Source organism: Bufo bufo, chromosome 4, assembly GCF_905171765.1.
Source record: "Bufo bufo chromosome 4, aBufBuf1.1, whole genome shotgun sequence".
Lineage (NCBI taxonomy): Eukaryota > Metazoa > Chordata > Amphibia > Anura > Bufonidae > Bufo > Bufo bufo.
Genome location: NC_053392.1, coordinates 319,478,675 through 319,500,736, shown reverse-complemented (window position 1 = coordinate 319,500,736; position 22,062 = coordinate 319,478,675).

Below are 22,062 nucleotides of genomic sequence, written 5' to 3'. Positions count from 1 at the left end.
ACTTGGGTCTGAAAAGTGCACCAACTATTAAACAATTTAAGGCAAAGAATCCGACGATACAAGAATGGGTGAATTTGGTAAGCTTTTTTAGATGTGACAAATGTCAAAACTGTAGAACAACTACATTCCAAAAGAAAACACTGGAAATTATATCTAATGTAAATTCTCATAAACACAAAATTAGGGATTTTTATTTTTTTTGGTTTTGAAAAGTACTTTATTCTGAATGATGAGCAGAATAATACATAGAATACAATATTCCCCACAAGAGGGTACACTTTACATATATTGCATAGTTTGTCTGCAATTACATTTAAGTACCTACATTGGGGGAGGAGGGGAGGGGGGAGGAAGAGGTAGGGGAGGAGGGGGGAACTTCCTACTAGAGAAAATTTTATCTGTGACAGAGCCCTTTTAGACGCTAAGGGGAGAACCCTCTGTATTTTTTCCATGGAGACCAGGTAGCTTCGAACAGATGAGACCTCTTGGATTCCCACCCTGCGATCTGCTCCAATCTATATATGGCGTCACACTTCGTTATCCATTGGGAAACAGAGGGGGCCTTACAACTTTTCCAGTTATACGCAATCAAAACTCTTGTAGCCGCAAAAACAGAGAAGTGACTTGTCTATTACCTTTGATATCTCCCAAAAAACCCAATAAGCACCTTTTTTCTGAAGGTAAGATCTGTACATTGCTTATCTTTGAGCATACTGAACAGACTTGTTGCCAGTACGCACAGATAGCAGGACACGACCACCAGATGTGCAGGAGTGAGCCTTCAGCACCAAGACACCTCCAACACTTCGGGTCACATTCTGGATATATGAGATGTAGCTTTTGAGGTGTATAGTACCACCTGGTGATCACCTTATAAAAGTTTCCCTGAAGCTTTACGCATCTAGACACCTTGGGTGCATTAGAGCAGAGTTGTGAAATTTCCCTATTTGTAAATTGGACATCAAGGTCTTTTTCCAACATACGGATGAAGCTATATGTGTCGGGTCTGGCCTGGGAAACCAGCATTGAGCACAATTGTGCCACTTTCTTTTCGGGGGGTACCCTTGCAAAGATAATTTTTTCGAATTGAGTCTTAGAGGTGTTCGGTGAAGCTTTTTTCTTCCCTAGGTAGTGTTTAATGCGCAGCTTATGAATAAAAGATAGTGATTGCAGTTTAGGATGTACACTGCGTGCAGAATTATTAGGCAAATTAGTATTTTGACCACACCATCCTCTTTATGCATGTTGTCTTACTCCAAGCTGTATAGGCTCGAAAGCCTACTACCAATTAAGCATATTAGGTGATGTGCATCTCTGTAATGAGAAGGGGTGTGGTCTAATGACATCAACACCCTATATTAGGTGTGCATAATTATTAGGCAACTTCCTTTCCTTTGGCAAAATGGGTCAAAAGAAGGACTTGACAGGCTCAGAAAAGTCAAAAATAGTGAGATATCTTGCAGAGGGATGCAGCACTCTTAAAATTGCAAAGCTTCTGAAGCGTGATCATCGAACAATCAAGCGTTTCATTCAAAATAGTCAACAGGGTCGCAAGAAGCGTGTGGAAAAACCAAGGCGCAAAATAACTGCCCATGAACTGAGAAAAGTCAAGCGTGCAGCTGCCAAGATGCCACTTGCCACCAGTTTGGCCATATTTCAGAGCTGCAACATCACTGGAGTGCCCAAAAGCACAAGGTATGCAATACTCAGAGACATGGCCAAGGTAAGAAAGGCTGAAAGACGACCACCACTGAACAAGACACATAAGCTGAAACGTCAAGACTGATTTTTCTAAGGTTTTATGGACTGATGAAATGAGAGTGAGTCTTGATGGGCCAGATGGATGGGCCCGTGGTTGGATTGGTAAAGGGCAGAGAGCTCCAGTCCGACTCAGACGCCAGCAAGGTGGAGGTGGAGTACTGGTTTGGGCTGGTATCATCAAAGATGAGCTTGTGGGGCCTTTTCGGGTTGAGGATGGAGTCAAGCTCAACTCCCAGTCCTACTGCCAGTTTCTGGAAGACACCTTCTTCAAGCAGTGGTACAGGAAGAAGTCTGCATCCTTCAAGAAAAACATGATTTTCATGCAGGACAATGCTCCATCACACGCGTCCAAGTACTCCACAGCGTGGCTGGCAAGAAAGGGTATAAAAGAAGAAAATCTAATGACATGGCCTCCTTGTTCACCTGATCTGAACCCCATTGAGAACCTGTGGTCCATCATCAAATGTGAGATTTACAAGGAGGGAAAACAGTACACCTCTCTGAACAGTGTCTGGGAGGCTGTGGTTGCTGCTGCACGCAATGTTGATGGTGAACAGATCAAAACACTGACAGAATCCATGGATGGCAGGCTTTTGAGTGTCCTTGCAAAGAAAGGTGGCTATATTGGTCACTGATTTGTTTTTGTTTTGTTTTTGAATGTCAGAAATGTATATTTGTGAATGTTGAGATGTTTTATTGGTTTCACTGGTAAAAATAAATAATTGAAATGGGTATATATTTGTTTTTTGTTAAGTTGCCTAATAATTATGCACAGTAATAGTCACCTGCACACACAGATATCCCCCTAAAATAGCTAAAACTAAAAACAAACTAAAAACTACTTCCAAAAATATTCAGCTTTGATATTAATGAGTTTTTTGGGTTCATTGAGAACATGGTTGTTGTTCAATAATAAAATTAATCCTCAAAAATACAACTTGCCTAATAATTCTGCACTCCCTGTATATCCCATCCGTCTAAGAGAAATACCGCAGGGTCCAGCAGGTCAACCACCGGAAGGGACATATCTATGATGTCCTCTGGCAGAGTGGAGCTGAAGGCCCCCCCCAGAGCCCCATAGGATATCTCTCACCTGAAGCACGGGCGATACTTCATGATTTGAGAGTAATATTCTAGCTAGGTCAGAGTGCCCTAATTTCAAGGTGTTTTTCATCATGTTGCTAAGAGGTCTGATCTGCTGAGACATATCACTAGGTGGTGAAAGTAGGAAGGTCCTCAGACGAGGTCTCACATCTCCTGATTCCGCTAAGATGTCTAGTCTATTTTCTGAACACCTGATCCATTCTAAACACCTCATCCCCTGTATTGCCTTATAGCATATTGTCATGTCGGGTAGGCCTATCCCTCCCAGCCTATTTGGTTGTATCATTGTTGAGTGAGGGAGACGTGGGCTTGATTTTTTCCAGAGGAATCTGGAAAAGCCTTGCTTCAATTGTGCGAAGAAGGCTTTTGGTAAATGAATGGGTAGTGCCGATATGTGATACAGTATTTTGGGGACTAAGATGGACTTAATCAATGTGCGTCTTCCGAACCAAGAAGTGAAGGGGATACTGGATGAGTCTATAGTGGCTGTAATATTCTTGGGTAGGTTTCGGAAGTTTTCTTCATATACAGTAAGTCGTTGGGATCTGAAGTTATGTTTACCCCTAAGAATTTAATTGATCGCGTTGACCAGATATACTTATGTTGTGATTCTAAGATCAATTGTGTGTCATGGTTAGTCGTGACATTTACAACTTGGGATTTTGTGGGATTGATAAGAAAATTTGATAGATCGCCAAACCTCTGGAACAGTTTCTGAATAGCTGGGAACGCTTCTACAGGATTGGTTATGATAACCAAGAGATCGTCAGCAAATGCCGCAAGTTGGTGGTAGGTGTTTCCCGTTTTTAAGCCCTGAATCTTCTCCTCCTGATGGATCGCCTGAAATAGGCACTCCACCAGGATAAAGAGCAGGGGGGACAAGGGGCACCCCTGCCTTGTACCATTACCTATTGTAAAGCCAGGAGAAAAGGAGTTTCAATAGCAATCCATAAAAACACTCCGCTGGAGGTGCATTCAACCCTTCATGATGATGAGGGGCATTACTTGTTTCTGAAAGGGACCTTGGGCACTCAGAAAGTAACACTTGGTAACTGCCAATGTGGCGCAGGCGATCTGGTTGGAAAATACCTTAGCAACGCTACAGAACTTTGCTGAAGGTATTATAATAGTAGGTGGAGATATTAATGTAGCCTTAAATCCCTCTATAGACACATCGACAGGCTCCTCCTCGCTGTCACAGATTACTATCAGACAGATAAAGAAAAAATTAGCAGAGTTAGGCTTAGTCTATATATGGAGATCTATGAACCCAACATCAAGAGACTACACATACTATTCAGTGGCACACGTCTCATATCAACGCTTGGACTATCTGTTTGTCCCTCCAAGGTTTTTAGGTGAATGCTCCCAGGCTTCAATAGGCAACATATTACTATCAGATCACGCTCCTGTGTATTTAACTACTAAAGTTAAATCCCTCCCTAAAACGCACTTTACATGGAGATTAGATGAAACTCTGCTGGGTATGCAAGAGAACATCCTCACCATACAAAATCACATTAAAGAGTACTTCAGTCTCAATGAAACGGAGGGTATGTCTCCGGGTCTGGTCTGGGAAGCACATAAAGCGGTAGTGAGAGGACATTTTATTGCCCTGAACTCACATATCAAAAAAAAGAGGGAAGCCTCAATTGTGTCATTACAGGATTAAATACAAAAACTGGAACTACTACACAAAAAGCAGGTTTCCCCTGAAGTGCTAGATAGCTTAAACAGACTGAGGGCTGAGCTAAAGAACATACTGAATACCCGTGTAGCCAAACTATATTTATCAGCGAAATTTAAATATTATGCACATGGGGACAAAGCATCGATTAACCTGTACTTCAACAGATGTAATATATATATTGGAATGTCCATGTAAAAAATTATATGTTGGTAGGACCAAGAGGACCCTCAAAAAACATATCTCAGAGCATATAGCCAATATTAAAAAAGGTTTTATTATTCACTCTCTTTCTAATCATTTTAAATTAGTTCACAATCAAGATCCATGGGGGCTACGATTTGCTGCAATAGAAAAAGTAAAAAAGAACTGGAGGGACGGGAACCATATCAGCAATATGTCCCGTTTAGAGTCGAGACGCATTTTTGAATTTGATTCAATTATACCCAAAGGCCTCAATGCGGAATTCAAACTCTTTGGTTTCCTGTGATTTTTTAGAGTGGGTGCCTTTCACCAATGGTTAACCCGACTGTTATATATTTTCAGTCGGGTTTTCCCTTGGTGGAAGGTTCCCACCTCTACATAACTTCCTGTAAGATATCTATTCTTCTTGAAAGAGATCTATTCCTCTAGAATGCAAATGGAGCACCTTTTCCTTGGGATTGCACCCAATTAAAGTACATCTATTAATATAAATATGACATTTTTATGGAATTTTTTTATGGAGATTTCTATGAATATATGTTTTATCCAATATATTGTTTATTTTTATTTTTATTTCTATTTTTACTTTTATATTTATTTTTTCATTTTTCATTTTTCATTTTATTTATATTTCTTACTAAACATTCTTATTGAATACTCTTACTGAATATATATTTTTATCATTATATATTTTTCGATATTTTTCGATTTTGGGAATAATGAATTTTTTCTGAAAAAGTCACAGAAAATCATATAGAGGTCAATATCAGAAAGTAAAAAATCGCAGAAAAATCGTAGGAGATAGAGAGAAAAAATGTAGAAAAAAAATCGCACAAAAAAATCGCATAAGAAGCAAAAAAAATCGCACACAAATGGCATAATTATCGCATGAAAATATCAATTAAGCAAATGTCCGTTTTAAATAAGAATATATGTTATATACTATTTTATATCAGTCTATTTCACCTACAATTTGATTAATTATCACTATATTCTCTTTTTTATAATTTGTGTGACTTGTATATATTATGATATTCGAATGAGTCCAGATCCATGTTTTTACAAGAATCCCCATATACTAATTATATATCAGTTGAAATTCATTTGGATTTTTGGAGGTGTGGCTTGGACTCTATATAAATCAAAACTGGATATGGTACCCCCACTCACTGATGAAGGGACTACGTGTCCAGAAACGCGTCTGAGGAAGTTGGGGGTGAACTATATTCTTGCAAGCTAGAAAAGGAAAATTAACTTCGTTTGGTCTCTCAACCATAAAGAATTACAAATCGCATGTTGATATCAATGTGAACAGTTATACAGAAGTACTCCATTGAATTCAGCGCACTACTCTCCGGCATCTGGGTCACGTGGAAAAGGTAACTCCAACGTCACTGCTGACGTCAAGACTGCATTGCAGCGCTCCACCGTAACGGATCTTGGGATCACCACTCCACTACACGTGAGACGTTGAGAAAGTTTGAACAGAGAAACGGATACCTACGGGACTGCAGAGGGAAGACTTCAGGAAAGGTAAGCGCCGGATACAATACCATACAACTCGCGGGATGTCGTGCTGAGATATACCGGCCTGAGATCCATCCACCCTCAATTGCAGGTCCTTCACTAACTGTTCATCACCGTACCTTAATATATGGTTCACTTACTTGAAACATATTAACGCTGATATTGGTAGTTATAAACTACCATCACCTATTTACCACGCAACAAAAGACCTAAAACATTTTGCTACTCAGTATATCTATTTAAACTGAAGCACCCTCCTTGGAACTGCAACATTCAGTATTCAATGGCTGCTATTTGTTCACAAACCTATCAATTCCCATTGAACTTTATCGATCTTCACCAGCTGCTATATTTATTCACTATCTATTTAATGCCTGATTTTGCTATTTATTTATGCATGATATCTAATACTTGCTTTCTGTTATTTGCTTATACAAATCGGATTCCAAAAAAGTTGGGACACTATACAAATCGTGAATAAAAACTGAATGCAATGATGTGGAGGTGCCAACTTCTAATATTTTATTCAGAATAGAACATAAATCACGGGAAAAAAAAGTTTAAACTGAGAAAATGTACCATTTTAAGGGAAAAATATGTTGAATCAGAATTTCATGGTGTCAACAAATCCCAAAAAAGTTGGGACAAGGCCATTTTCACCACTGTGTGGCATCTCCCCTTCTTCTTACAACACTCAACAGACGTCTGTGGACCGAGGAGACCAGTTTCTCAAGTTTAGAAATAGGAATGCTCTCCCATTCTTGTCTAATACAGGCCTCTAACTGTTCAATCGTCTTGGGCCTTCTTTGTTGCACCTTCCTCTTTATGATGCACCAAATGTTCTCTATAGGTGAAAGATCTGGACTGCAGACTGGCCATTTCAGTACCCGGATCCTTCTCCTACGCAGCCATGATGTTGTGATTGATGCAGAATGTGGTCTGGCATTATCTTGTTGAAAAATGCAGGGTCTTCCCTGAAAGAGATGACGTCTGGATGGGAGCATATGTTGTTCTAGAACCTGAATATATTTTTCTGCATTGATGGTGCCTTTCCAGACATGCAAGCTGCCCATGCCACACGCACTCATGCAACCCCATACCATCAGAGATGCAGGCTTCTGAACTGAGCGTTGATAACAACTTGGGTTGTCCTTGTCCTCTTTGGTCCGGATGACATGGCGTCCCAGATTTCCAAAAAGAACTTCGAATCGTGACTCGTCTGACCACAGAACAGTCTTCCATTTTGCCACACTCCATTTTAAATGATCCCTGGCCCAGTGAAAACGCCTGAGCTTGTGGATCTTGCTTAGAAATGGCTTCTTCTTTGCACTGTAGAGTTTCAGCTGGCAACGGCGGATGGCACGGTGGATTGTGTTCACTGACAATGGTTTCTGGAAGTATTCCTGAGCCAATTCTGTGATTTCCTTTACAGTAGCATTCCTGTTTGTGGTGCAGTGTCGTTTAAGGGCCCGGAGATCACGGGCATCCAGTATGGTTTTACGGCCTTGACCCTTACGCACAGAGATTGTTCCAGATTCTCTGAATCTTCGGATGATGTTATGCACAGTTGATGATGATAGATGCAAAGTCTTTGCAATTTTTCGCTGGGTAACACCTTTCTGATATTGCTCCACTATCTTTCTGCGCAACATTGTGGGAATTGGGGATCCTCTTCCCATCTTGGCTTCTGAGAGACACTGCCACTCTGAGAAGCTCTTTTTATACCCAATCATGTTTCCAATTGACCTAATTAGTGTTAATTGGTCTTCCAGCTCTTCGTTATGCTCAAATTTACTTTTTCCAGCCTGTTATTGCTACTTGTCCCAACTTTTTTGGGATTTGTTGACACCGTGAAATTTTGAATCAACGTATTTTTCCTTTAAAATGATACATTTACTCGGATAAAACGTTTGATCTGTCATCTATGTTCTATTACAAATAAAATATTGACATTTGCCATCTCCACATCATTGCATTCAGTTTTTATTCACAATTTGTTTAGTGTCCCAACTTTTTTGGAATCCGGTTTGTATATGCAATTTATTAATCTGTATTAGCTGCCATTATACAGGGTGGGCCATTTATATGGATACACCTTAATAAAATGGGAATGGTTGGTGATATTAACTTCCTGTTTGTGGCACATTAGTATATGTGAGGGGGGAAACTTTTCAAGATGGGTGGTGACCATGGCGGCCATTTTGAAGTCGGCCATTTTGAATCCAACTTTTGTTTTTTTTCAATAGGAAGAGGGTCATGTGACACATCAAACTTATTGGGAATTTTACAAGAGAAACAATGGTGTGCTTGGTTTTAACGTAACTTTATTCTTTCATGAGTTATTTACAAGTTTCTGACCACTTATAAAATGTGTTCAATGTGCTGCCCATTGTGTTGGATTGTCAATGCAACCCTCTTCTCCCACTCTTCACACACTGATAGCAACACCGCAGGAGAAAGCTAGCACAGGCTTCCAGTATCCGTAGTTTCAGGTGCTGCACATCGTATCTTCACAGCATAGACAATTGCCTTCAGATGACCCTAAAGATAAAAGACTAAGGGGGTCAGATCGGGAGACCTTGGGGGCCATTCGACTGGCCCACGACGACCAATCCACTTTCCAGGAAACTGTTCATCTAGGAATGCTCGGATCTGACACCCATAATGTGGTGGTGCACCATCTTGCTGGAAAAACTCAGGGAACGTGCCAGCTTCAATGCATAAAGAGGGAAACACATCATGATGTAGCAATTTTGCATATCCAGTGGCCTTGAGGTTCCCATTGATGAAGAATGGCCCCACTATCTTTGTACCCCATATACCACACCATACCATCAATTTTTTTGTTCCAACAGTCTTGGAGGGATCTATCCAATGTGGGTTAGTGTCAGACCAATAGCGGTGGTTTTGTTTGTTAACTTTACCATTCACATAAAAGTTTGCCTCATCACTGAACAAAATCTTCTCCGTAAACTGAGGGTCCTGTTCCAATTTTTGTTTTGCCCATTCTGCAAATTCAGTGCACCGATCTGGGTCATCCTCGTTGAGATGCTGCAGTAGCTGGAGTTTGTAAGGGTGCCATTTGTGAGTAGCTAATATCCGCCGAAGGGATGTTCGACTAATGCCACTCTCCAGTGACATGCGGTGAGTGTAGCTGTGCGTAGCGCTGTGGGCTCTTGCTGAATGAAGCTAGGACAGCCACTGATGTTTCTTCATTAGAGACAGATTTCATGCGTCCACATTTTGGCAAATCCAACACTGAACCAGTTTCACGAAACTTAGCAAGCAGTTTGCTAACTGTAGCATGGGAGATGGGTGGTCTCGTAGGGTGTCTTGCATTGAAATCTGCTGCAATGACCCGGTTACTGCGTTCCCCAGACATCAGCACAATTTCTATCCGCTCCTCACGTGTTAACCTCGGTGACATGTCAATGGCTGTAAACAAAGAGAAACTTGTCAATAACTCATGAAAGAATAAAGTTACGTTAAAAGCAAGCACACCATTGTTTTTCGTGTGAAATTCCCAATAAGTTTGATGTGTCACATGACCCTCTTCCTATTGAAAAAACAAAAGTTGGATTCAAAGTGGCCGACTTCAAAATGGCCGCCATGGTCACCAACCATCTTGAAAAGTTTTCCCCCTCACATATACTAATGTGCCACAAACAGGAAGTTAATATCACAAACCATTCCCATTTTATTAAGGTGTATCCATATAAATGGCCCACCCTGTATACAAGTTCCTTTAATATCATTATTTTAAATAATAAATATGTGCTCCTTATATAAGTGATGCCTGCTACCCTATATTTATTTATTTTCCCTTACTTCGATTGGGTCTATTAGCAGTTCACATATCCGTTTTTTACCCCTGGTTGAGCAACCCATTATTCTCTCTTTTTTCTTATTCTCTCACATCTTGACATTGTCCCCTGATTAAGTGAAATGTGCATTGGGGTTTTGTCCCACAATTTTCTGCGGAGTTTCTCTCTGCAGGTTTTGTGTTCCCTCACTGGATTAGCCAGTTAGGGACTTATTGTATTGCTTTCATTGTCTTGTCTTGTCTTCCCCCCACCCTCCCCTCCCTCTTGTTTCCTCTGTTCTGAGTTTTTATTTACACTCTCTTTTTTATCTGCAGATTACAACCATGTCCAAGGTCCAGTTTGCGTCTATCAATGCCAACGGACTGAATACTCCTGAGAAGCGTTCCTCCATTCTCCGGCTCCTGTGGAGCAAGAAGGTTCAGGTAGCTTTTATTCAGGAGACCCATTTTCGCGGGGATGCTATGCCAACGCTCAAATCCCCTAGGTATCCTGATACCTACCATAGTTGCTTCTCAGGGTCAAAATCTAGGGGTGTGAGCATACTCATTGCCAGATCTGTTCCTTGGGAATTTTTAGATGCTCGTACTGATGATAACGGGCGTTTTCTTTTCCTCAAGGGACATGAGGAATATTCTCCCACGAGTGTTGTACCTCTTTCAGACCCTCCCCATCAAACTACCCGCTAGCTTTTTTAACAAGATGCATGGAGACATATTTAGGTTTATTTGGGCAAAGGGTAGCCCGAGACTTGCCAGATCTCTCTTACACATACCGAGGGACAAAGGAGGGCTAGGAGTACCTGACTTACGTAAATACCACTCGGCTTCCCTGCTCCAGAGGATAGTGGATTGGTGTAGGCATTCACAGTTCAAGCAATAGGTATCAATTGAACAACTATGCTCGAACTACCCATTAGAGTCTCTGCCCTGGGTGGCTTTTAAACTACCTTCAGCCCTAGCTAATCATCCCACAATTGGATCCACTATCTCACAGTTCCATAGAATCAGAGATAATCCTCTGATCTCCCCCTCTCCCTCACCTTTATTTCCCATCCTGGGGAATCCCACTTTCCCAGCGGGATGTAAGGGCGGTCCGTTCCTGCAGTGGAGACCTAATGGTAGGTCCCGAGCTCCCTTCTTCAGAACCTCAGGCAGATGGCGCACTTATGACGAGATTCTAAGTATAACAGATCCCTGCTCTTTGGGCTTCTGGAGAGCTAGGCAATTGACGCACTTTCTTTCTTCTATTCCGACCTCCACGGGATATGACAGGGCTCTCACATCGTTTGAAAAAACCTGTGTTGGGGTAGGCGCCTATAGACATTCCCTTTCTGAATGTTATCAGTCCTTGATAGCCCCTCGTCAGGACTACCTTCCACCGTTTGTGGCTAAATGGTCACAAGACCTAGGAGTTAACATCCCTCCCGACCACTGGTTAAAACTCTTCGTTCTACTGTACAAGTCATCCATAGCGAGTAGGTTCCAAGAGGCGGGCTACAAGATAATGTCCAGGTGGTACTATGTTCCAACTAGATTGCAGAAAATGTTCCCATCTGCGTCTCCTAATTGCTGGCGCTGTGACTCCAATATGGGCTCCATGTTACACATTTTCTGGGATTGCCCAAAAATTCGTCCTTTTTGGCAGTTGGTCCATAAGACCTTGTGTTCAATTTTCCGATTTACGATTCCACACACCCCTGGTTTCTTTTTATTATTTTTCTCGGATCTGCCAATGAGTGTTCTCCGGAAGTCTTGTCTGTGCTCCCTGGTGATAGCGGCTAGGTCATGTATCCCCGCGAGGTGGAAGCTCTCGGTGCCTCCGACTATCAGTTTTTCGATCCAAAAGGTGGAGGAGATCCGGAGAATGGAGGTACTTACCTCACAGCTGAGAGCCAAGCATAAAGCCTTTCTTGATTCATGGGCCCCCTGGTTTTCTTTTCAGGAGTCTCAGGAGTTTCAGGACCTTCTGGTCTAAGCTGCGGATTCTACTTTATACTTTTGATTCACCCCATATTCAGTACCCACCCCCCCTCCTCCTTAGTGTCTATTGTCTGTGTGTATTGTCATCCTCCTACTGTTGTTATTGTCTAAAAACGGCCCTTCCTAGTCTGTGTCCATTTATGCACTATACTTATACTGGTAATGTTGTTTTAATGCTAGGATTCTGTTCTTATTTGGTTTTTCTTTTCTTAAGCCTGATATGGTTATGGGCCAGTCGAAAAGGGTCCTCGCTCCGACGAGGTTCCTTTCATTATACCACAAGTGACATAAGATATTATTATGGGAATTGATGCATGATGGGATATCATTGATGTCCTATATGTCTGATACAAGGATTGTATTGTATGACTTTACTAATGCATAATTGGACTTTTGTATTTATTTAAATAAAGAATAAAAAAAAAAAAGTGCATTGGGGTGAGGGGTTCCTGTATATATAGTATATTATTGCTAAATACTCAGGTATTGACTACTGATGTACTTTAAAATGGTTAATACCTACCATTGTAGCACCTTATGATACCTAGATAACACTTTAGCCTTTAGTTACGTATATGCCTACTATAAGTAATAGGTGCAGGATCTTAAATTTTTCCAACCATTGGCTGTTCCCCCAATTTTTATTTCACTTTTATTTATGTCTGAAATTGCATTTTTAATGTTATGAATTCATTATTTTTTACATTGAGACAATAAAGGAGTATTTTATTTGATTCCCTGTGTCTGTTCATTGATATTTTTTTTATTTAAGTACTTAACTCTGGGGTATCTCTATAGCAGTTTGGTCATACTGTAGGTGATATAAACTATAAGGATACAGCCACACATAATTTTTTTTGGATGAGGTTTTGAAGCAGATCTGCCTGCAGGATTTTCTGCCAAAGCCAGAAGTGGATTCAAAAGGAATTGGAAATATAAAGGAAAGATATATACGTCTCCTTCCTGTTAATTCACTTCTGTCTTTGGCTGAAAATCCTGCAGGCAGATCTGCTTCAAAACCTTTGGGGCTATTTATGAAACTGGTGTAAAGTAGAACTGGCTTATTTGACCATAACAACCAATCAGATTCCACCTTTCATTTTCCAAAGGAGCTATAAAAAAAAAAAAGGTAGAATCTGATTGGTTGCTATGGGCAACTAAGCCAGTTCTACTTTACACCAGTTTGATAAATTACCCCACTTTAAAAGAAAACTCTGTGTGGTCGCACCCTAAAAGCTTTAAAAAAAACAAATAAGAGTGGGTTCACATCAGCGTTATGTATTCCATTATGGCATGTTATAATGGAAAATAACGGAATCCATAAGACAGAAGTCAAAACGGAAGCCTTTAAGAGGCATTCCCCTTTGATCTGTCATAATAGAAGTCTATTGGAATCATAACGGATCCATATGGTTCCCGTTATGCAAGACGGAAAACAAAGTCCTGCATAACGGAAACCAGGACGGATCCATTATGATTCCCATAGACTTCTATTATGACGGAAAGCATTTAGAAGGCTTCCGTTTTGCATTCTGTCATAATACAAGTCTGTGGGCAGCATAACAGATCTGTCCTGGTCTCCATTATGCAGGACTGGACTCCTGCATAATGGATCCGTTATGCTGCCCATAGACTTATGAAGGATCAAAATGGAATGCCTCTTAAAGGCTTCTGTTTTGACTTCCGCCTTATGGATTCCATTATTTTCCGTGATAACCATGTTATAGCGGAAAGCCATAACGGAATACATAATGCTGATGTGAACCCACGCTAGATGTGTCACATTATTGCAGTTTGGTTGTAGCCATTACGACAAACTAATTTATGGTGACTAATAATGAATAATGAATCCATAGCAACAACTTTCAGTTCTAAGGCCTCATGCACACGACCGTATGTACTTTACGGTCCGCAAAAAACGGATCTGCAAAAAATACGGATGACATCCGTGAGCATTCCGTATTTTGGGGAACGGAACAGCTGGCCCCTAATAGAACAGTACTATCCTTGTCCGTAATGCGGACAATAATAGGACATGTTCTATTTCTTTTGCGGAATGGAAATACGGACATACGAAAACGGAATGCACACGGAGTAATTTCTGTTTTTTTTAGGAATCTTTCACACGGGCAAGATTTCCACGTGGGTGCAATGCGTGAGTTGAACGCATTGCACCCGCACTGAATCTGGACCCATTCATTTCTATGGGGCTGTGCACATGAGCGGTGATTTTCAAGAGTCACTTGTGCGTTGCGTGAAAATTGCAGCATGCTCTATATTGAGCATTTTTCACGCAACGCAGGCCCCATAGAAGTGAATGGGGCTGCGTGAAAATGCAGATGCGGTGCGATTTTCACGCACGGTTGCTAGGAGATGATCGGGTGGGGACCTGATCATTATTATTTTCCCTTATAACATGGTTATAAGGGAAAATAATAGCATTCTTAATACAGAATGCTTAGTAAAATAGGGATGGAGGGGGTAAAATAAATAAATAAAATTTTTACTCACCTCATCCACTTTTCGCCCAGCCCGGCTTCTGTTCTGTCTTCTTCTTTGATGACCTGGAGGAAAAGGACCTGTGATGACGTCACTGCGCTCATCACAAGATCTGTCACATGATCCATGCTTTACTAAGCATTCTGTATTAATAATGCTATTATTTTCCTATAAAACCATGTTATAAGGGAAAATAATAAAATCTACACAACACCTAACCCAAACCCGAACTTCTGTGAAGAAGTCTGGTTTGGGTACCAAACATGACGATTTTTCTCACACGCGTGCAAAACGCATTAAAACACTTTGCACTCGCGCAGAAAAATCACGCATTTTCCCACGACGCACCCGCATCTTATCCGGCCCTCACACACGACGCCCGCGTGAAAGAGGCCTTATGGAACGGACACGTAAAGAACATACATTTGTGTGCATGAGGCCTAAAGAGCAGAATACAAAATTAAAACTGCACTGTGATTGGTTGCTATGGGCAACAATGGCAGTTTATCTTTTACACTGTTTCATACATATTTCTGTGTGCAAAGGTTCAACATTTCTGTGACTGAAAATTCTATGCATGGATTTCTGCAAACCTTGTTAAAATAAGCAGAGCAATCACAGAAATTTCTGCCATATGTGAACATACCCTTAAGTTCCAATAATATTTTGAATGTGGTGTCCACCTTCACAAATCTCTGTTTTTGTCCCCATAACAAAAAAATTACAAATATAAAAATTGAAGCAAATTTACATTAGTTACAGTTCCTATGCAGACCCTGTGTCTCCATGGTAAGACACAGCACACATAGGGAAATTCTGTAGGCCCATAGTGTCTTCCATTTGTCCCTTAGCTTATGCTAAAATATATTTGGTAGGTTAGTCAGAGGTGGAGGACAGACAGAAGTATGACTGCAGGATCAGGCTACACAGAGCTAAGCTAGATGCAGACTAGTATCAGAGATCCAGCAGGCTGTTCTGGCAGGGAAAAGTCTGCTGGATCTCTGCGCACTTTGGCATTGCCGGAGGTTTGTAAGGCTCCGTCCGGCCCCATTCACTTTAATGGGGACCGGCAAAGATCTGGCTGCATTCCGGCAAGTATGCTGAGAATCGGTCCAAAGAAAACTGCTGCGTGCAGTATAATATATTATTATATTAATAATATAGATATATACACTGCTCAAAAAAATAACGGGAACACTAAAATACCACATCCTAGATAATCAATGGATGAATATTCCAGTTGAAAATCTTTATTCATTACATAGTAGAATAAAACATAAAAATTATCAATGTAAATCAAAATTTATATCCCATGGAGTTCTGGATTTGGAATGATACTCAAAATCAAAGTGGAAAATCACATTTCAGGCTGATCCAACTTCAGTGGAAATGCCTCAAGACAAGGAAATAAAGGCTCAGTAGTGTGTGTGGCCCCCACGTACCTGTATGACCTCTCTACAACGCCTGGGCATGCTCCTGATGAGGTGGCGGATGTTCTCCTGAAGGATTTCCTCCCAGACCTGGATTAAAGCGGCAGTAAACTCCTGGCCAGTCTGTGGTGCAACGTGGCATTGGTGGAAGGAACGAGACATGATGTCCTGGATGTTACATAGTTAATACGGTTGAAAAAAGACATAAGTCCATCAAGTTCAACCAAGGGATAGGTGGGGACATGAATCCCAGAAGGAAATGAGAATCAGATTTCTAAACATTTTCATAAGCATTAATGTTGTTTACTTTTAAGAATTCATCTAAACCCTTTTTTGAAACTGTCCACTGTTCCTGCTGTGACCACGTCCTGAGGAAGTCTATTCCACAGATTCACAGTTCTTACAGTAAAGAAGCTTTGACGCTTCTAGAGACTGAACTTTTTCTTCTCTAGTCGGAAGCAATGCCCTCTTGTCTTTTGAGGGCATTTTACATGGAGCAGTTTTTCACCGTATTTTTTGTATGGCCCATTTATATATTTGTAAAGGTTAATCATGTCCCCCCTTAGACGTCTCTTCTCAAGACTAAATAAATTTAATTTTTTTAATCTTTCTTCATAACTAAGACCCTCCATGCCCCCTTATCAGTTTAGTCGCTCTCCTCTGTACTTTTTCCAGCTGTAGTGCATCCTTTCTATGGACTGGTGCCCATAACTGAACTGCATATTCCAGATGAGGCCACACCAACACTTTGTAAAGTATCAATATTACATCCCTGCCCCGCGAGTCCATGCCTCTTTTAATGCATGACAATATCCTGGTGGCCTTAGAAGCAGCTGATTGACATTGTATGCTGTTATTCAATCTATGATCTACAAGGACATCCAAATCCTTCTCTATAAGTGACTCCCCCAGTGTTACATCACCTAGGACATATGAAGCACAGAGATTATTATACCAAGATGCATAACTTTACATTTATCCACATTGAACCTCATTTGCCACGTTGATGCCCAATCACTCAGAGTGTTCAAGTCAGCTTATAGTTTATGGACATCTTCCATAGACTGTACAGTACTACATAGTGTCATCTACAAAAATAGAAATGGTGCTATTAACCCTTTCTACCTCGGGCCAGTTTTCACCTTCCTGCCCAGGACATTTTTTGAAAATCCGACATGTGCTACTTTATGTGGTAATAACTTTGGAAAACTTTTATTTATCTAAGCCATTCTGAAAATATTTTCTCGTGACACATTGTACTTCATGATAAATTCATAAATTTGAGTCAATATATTTCACCTTTACTTATGAAAAAAATTCCAAATTTACCAAAAATTTAGAAAAATTTCCAATTTTCTAAATTTCAATTTCTCTGCTTTTAAAACAGAAAGTTATACCTCATAAAATATTTATTACTTCACATTTCCCATATGTTTATTTTATGTTGGCATCATTTTGTAAATGTCATTTTATTTTTTTAGGATGTTAGAAGAATTTTAGAAGCAATTCTTAAAATTTTTAAGAAAATTTCCAAAATCCACTTTTTAAGGACTAGGTTCAGGTCTGAAGTCACTGTGAGGCTTACATAGTTGAAACCCCCCATAAATGACCCCATTGTAGAAACTACACCCCTCAAGCTACTCAAAACTGATTTTCCAAATTTTGTTAACCCTATTGGTGTTCCACAAGAATTAAAGGAAAATGGAGATTAAATTTCAAAATGTCACTTTTTTGGCAGATTTTCCATTTTAATCCATTTTTTTCTTTAACACATTGAGCGTTAACAGCCAAACAAAACTCAATATTTATTGCCCTGATTCTGTAGTTTACAGAAACACCCCATATGTGGTCGTAAACTGCTGTACAGGCACACGGCAGGGCGCAGAAGGAAAGGAACGCCATATGGTTTTTGGAAGGCAGATTTTGCTGTACTGGTTTTTAGTTGCCATATCCCATTTTAAGCCCCCCTGATGCACCCTTACAGTAGAAACTCCCAAAAAGTGAACCCATTTTGGAAACTAGGGGATAAGGTGCCAGTTTTATTGGTACTATTTTGGGGTACATATGATTTTTAATTGCTCTATATTACGTTTTTTGTGAGGCAAGTTTTGGCACCGTTTTATTTTTTACAACATTCATCTTACAGGGTAGATCATGTACTATTTTTATAGATCAGTTTGCTATGAACGCAATGATATTAAATATGTCTACTTTGTTTGCTTGTTTGTTTCAGTTTTACATAATAAAGCATTTTCTGAACGCCTTATTTTATATTTTTTTCTGACGATCGTCCTGTCCAGGGGCTCGTTTTTTGCAGGAATAGTTGACATTTTTATTGGTACCATTTTTGGGCACATATGATTTTTTGATCATTCATTATTACACTTTATGGGGCAAGGTGACCAAAAAATTGGTAATTTTGTCATAGCTTTTATTTATTTATTTTTCAGCGTTCACCTGAGGGGTTAGGTCGTGTGATATTTTTATAGAGCAGATCGTTATGGACATGGCAATACCTAATATGTATAATTTTTCTCATTTATTTAAGTTTTACACAATAATAGCATTTGTTCAACCAAAAAATTATGTTTTAGTGTCTCCATAGTGTGAGAGTCATAGCTTTTTTATTTTTTGACTGATTGTCTTAGGTAGAGTCTCCTTTTTTGCGGAATAAGGTGACGGTTTGATTGATACTTTTTTGGGGGGCATAGGCCTTTTTGATCGCTTGGTGTTGCAATTTTTGGGATGTAAGGTGACAAAAATGGCTTTTTTTGATATTTTTATAGAGCTGGTTGTTACGGAAGCAGCGATACCTAATATGTGTACTTTTTTATTTATTTCACTTTAACACAATAATAGCATATTTGAAACAAGAAAAATGATGTTTTAGTGTCTCATGTTCTAATAAAAGCTATAGTTTTTAATTTTGTGACCGATTTTCTTATGTAGGGGCTAATTTTTTGCGGGATGAGGTGACTGTTTTATTGGTATCATTTTGTGGGACATACGTCCTTTTGATCGCTTGGTGTTGCACTTTTTGTGATGTAAGGTGACACTGTTTTTATTTAAAAATTTTAATGGTATTTATTGGACGGGGTGGATCATGTCATAGGTTTATAGAGCCAGTCACTATGGACGTCGTGATACCTAATATGTGTGTTTTTTCTTTTTTTTGTTAAATTTTTTATTATAAAATCAGGGGAAAAGGGGCGTTTTTTCTTTTTTTACTTGAAACTTTATTTTTTATTAAAAACACAGTTTTCTTTACTTTTTTTTAACTTTATTTCTGACTTTAACTTTTGGGGGTTCTGATCCCCTCTGCAATGCATTACAATGCATCTGTATTGTAATGCATTGCCTGTTAGTGTATTACACAGAGTAATACACTAACAGGTTGCCTAAGAGGCACAGGCTGAGGCTGGATCTTCTGGGTACCTGTAGAAGGCAGGTCCCGATGCCGTGCCGATGGGCTCCCTTACCCGCAGCAAACCTCTTCTATGTCGCGGTCAGCGCTGACCGCGGCATCGAAGGGGTTAATGCGGCGGCATCTGTGTTTTTACTGATGCCGGCGCATACAGCAGGGGTCCGGCTAACGGGAACAGCTGGTCCCCTGCAGCTGATCGAGCGGGCGCAGCTACTGCACCAGCCCGATAAGCGGGCCGTAATAGTACTGCCCTGGGCGGCAAGTCACGTCCCACTGCGCCGTACTATTACGCGCTGGTCGGGAAGGGGTTAATCCCATCCTCGATATCTTTAATAAATAAATTAAATAATAGAGGACCCAGCACTGAACCTTGGGGTAACCCGGGACCATTCTGAATAGAAATCATTGACCACAACTCTCTGGACACGGGCCTTCAGCCAGTTTTCAATCCAATTACAAACTATACTTTCCAAGTCTATAGACCTTACTTTACCTATTAAACGTCTATGAGGGACAGTATCAAAAGCCTTTGCAAAATCCAGAAACACTACATCCACAGCCTGTCCAGGCTACTACTCACCTCCTCATTAAAACAAATCAGGATAGTCTGACAACAGTCAGACTCCTGTATATATTCCCTTAAAAGTCCTTCAAATATTTTTCCCACGGGCAGGCCAGTCCATGTCATCAATGCCTTCATCATGCAGGAACTACTGACACACTTCAGTCACATGAGGCCTGCATGCATCAGAAGGAGTCCAGGACCCACTGCAGCTGCATATGGTCTCACAATGGGTCTAAGGATCTCATCCCGGTACCTAATGGCAGTCAGGGGACCTCTGGCTAGCACCATTACTGACACACTGCCAAACTGGTCATAGTGGAGGATGTTGCAGGCAGCAGAACGTTCTCCATGGCGTCTCCAGACTCTGTCACGTCTTGTCACATGTGCTCAGTGCAAACCTGCTTTGATTCGTAAAGAGCACAGGGCACCAATGTCAAATCTGCCAATCTTGGTGTTCTCTGGCAAATGCCAATCGCACTGCACGGTGTTGGGCTGTAAGCTCAACACCAACTTGTGGACATCAGGCCCTCATATCACCCTCATGGAGTCTGTTTCTTACAGTTTGAGCAGACAAATGCACATTTGTGGCCGGCTGGAGGTCATTTTGCAGGGCTCTGGCAGTGCTCCTCCTGCTCCTCCTTGCACAAAGGAGGAGCTAGCGGTCCTGCTGCTGAGTTGTTGCCCTCCTATGGCCCCCTCCATGTCTCCTGGTGTACTGGCCTGTCTCCTGGCATCTGCTCCATGCTCTGGACACTGTGCTTACAGACACAGCTAACCTTCTTGCCACAGCTTGCATTGATGTGCCATCCTGGATGAGCTGCACTACCTGAGCAATTTCTGTGGGTTGTAGACACCGCTTCATGCTACCTCTAGGGGTAAGAGCAATGAAAAAATGCAGGAGAAATTGATTCACAATCAGTGCTGCTTCATAACTGGACAGGTTGATTTCAAAGAAGTGTGATTGAGATGAATGGAGCGGAGCGCAATACCAAGCACAACCGCTATACAATGCACAGCGCTGTGCTTGGTGAGCACAGAGAAGGCAGCGGTGCTAAAAAGAGCCCTGGTACCAATTAGATAATGATGCTATAGTACAGGAGGCTGCCAGAGAAAGGAGTGGGCAAAGGCTAGGATGGCTACCTGGCAGCTGTATGCTGAAGGCAGCGATCCCAATCTCTGTGCACTCCCTTCCACTTCTGTACTATAGCTTGCAGTACATGTCAGCCTCCCCTCTCTGCCCTGCTGCTCTGCTGTATGCTAGTGCTTCTTTGGCACACTTACATATGCACAAGTATGCCTCCTACCCCCCAGAATGGCCAGACGGTGTTGTTCATACTTACCTGATCCCTACTGCTAGGTTCCAGCTCTGTCGCTCCACTGCCATGTGCCTGGGTCTTCACACAGTGAGGCATGTGACAACTGCATCCAATGACTGGCCTTAGCAGTGATGTATCACCCATGCAGCGTGTCACTGGGTCATGTGCCACACAGGTGACACTTTACCACAGCGGCCAGTCATTGGTCACATGCCCCTTGTCAAATTGGATACAAAAAAATACAGTAAAATACATTTAAAAAAAAGTCACAAAACAGCCACATGAGTGGGTTTTGCACTGGGGGTTGCGAAGATGTGTGTGGGGGGAAGGGGCCCCTGCAAAATTTTGCTGTGGGGCCCAGTCAGGTCTAGCTATACCCCTGTACAGAGATCTCCCCCTGATCTATTTACACCCAAGGACTGTGACGAGGGGACATCCTCTGCGTCTGGAAGAAAAAAGGTTTGTACACAAACATAGAAGAGGATTCTTTACTGTATGAGCAGTGAGACTATGGAACTCTCTGCCTGAGGAGGTGGTGATGGTGAGTACAATAAAGGAATTCAAGAGGGGCCTGGATGTATTTCTAGAGTGTAATAATATTACAGGCTATAGCTACTAGAGAGGGGTCGTTGATCCAGGGAGTTATTCTGATTGCCTGATTGGAGACGGGAAGGAATTTTTTCCCCCTAAAGTGGGGAAAAATGTCTTCTACCTCACAGGTTTTTTGCCTTCGTCTGGATTA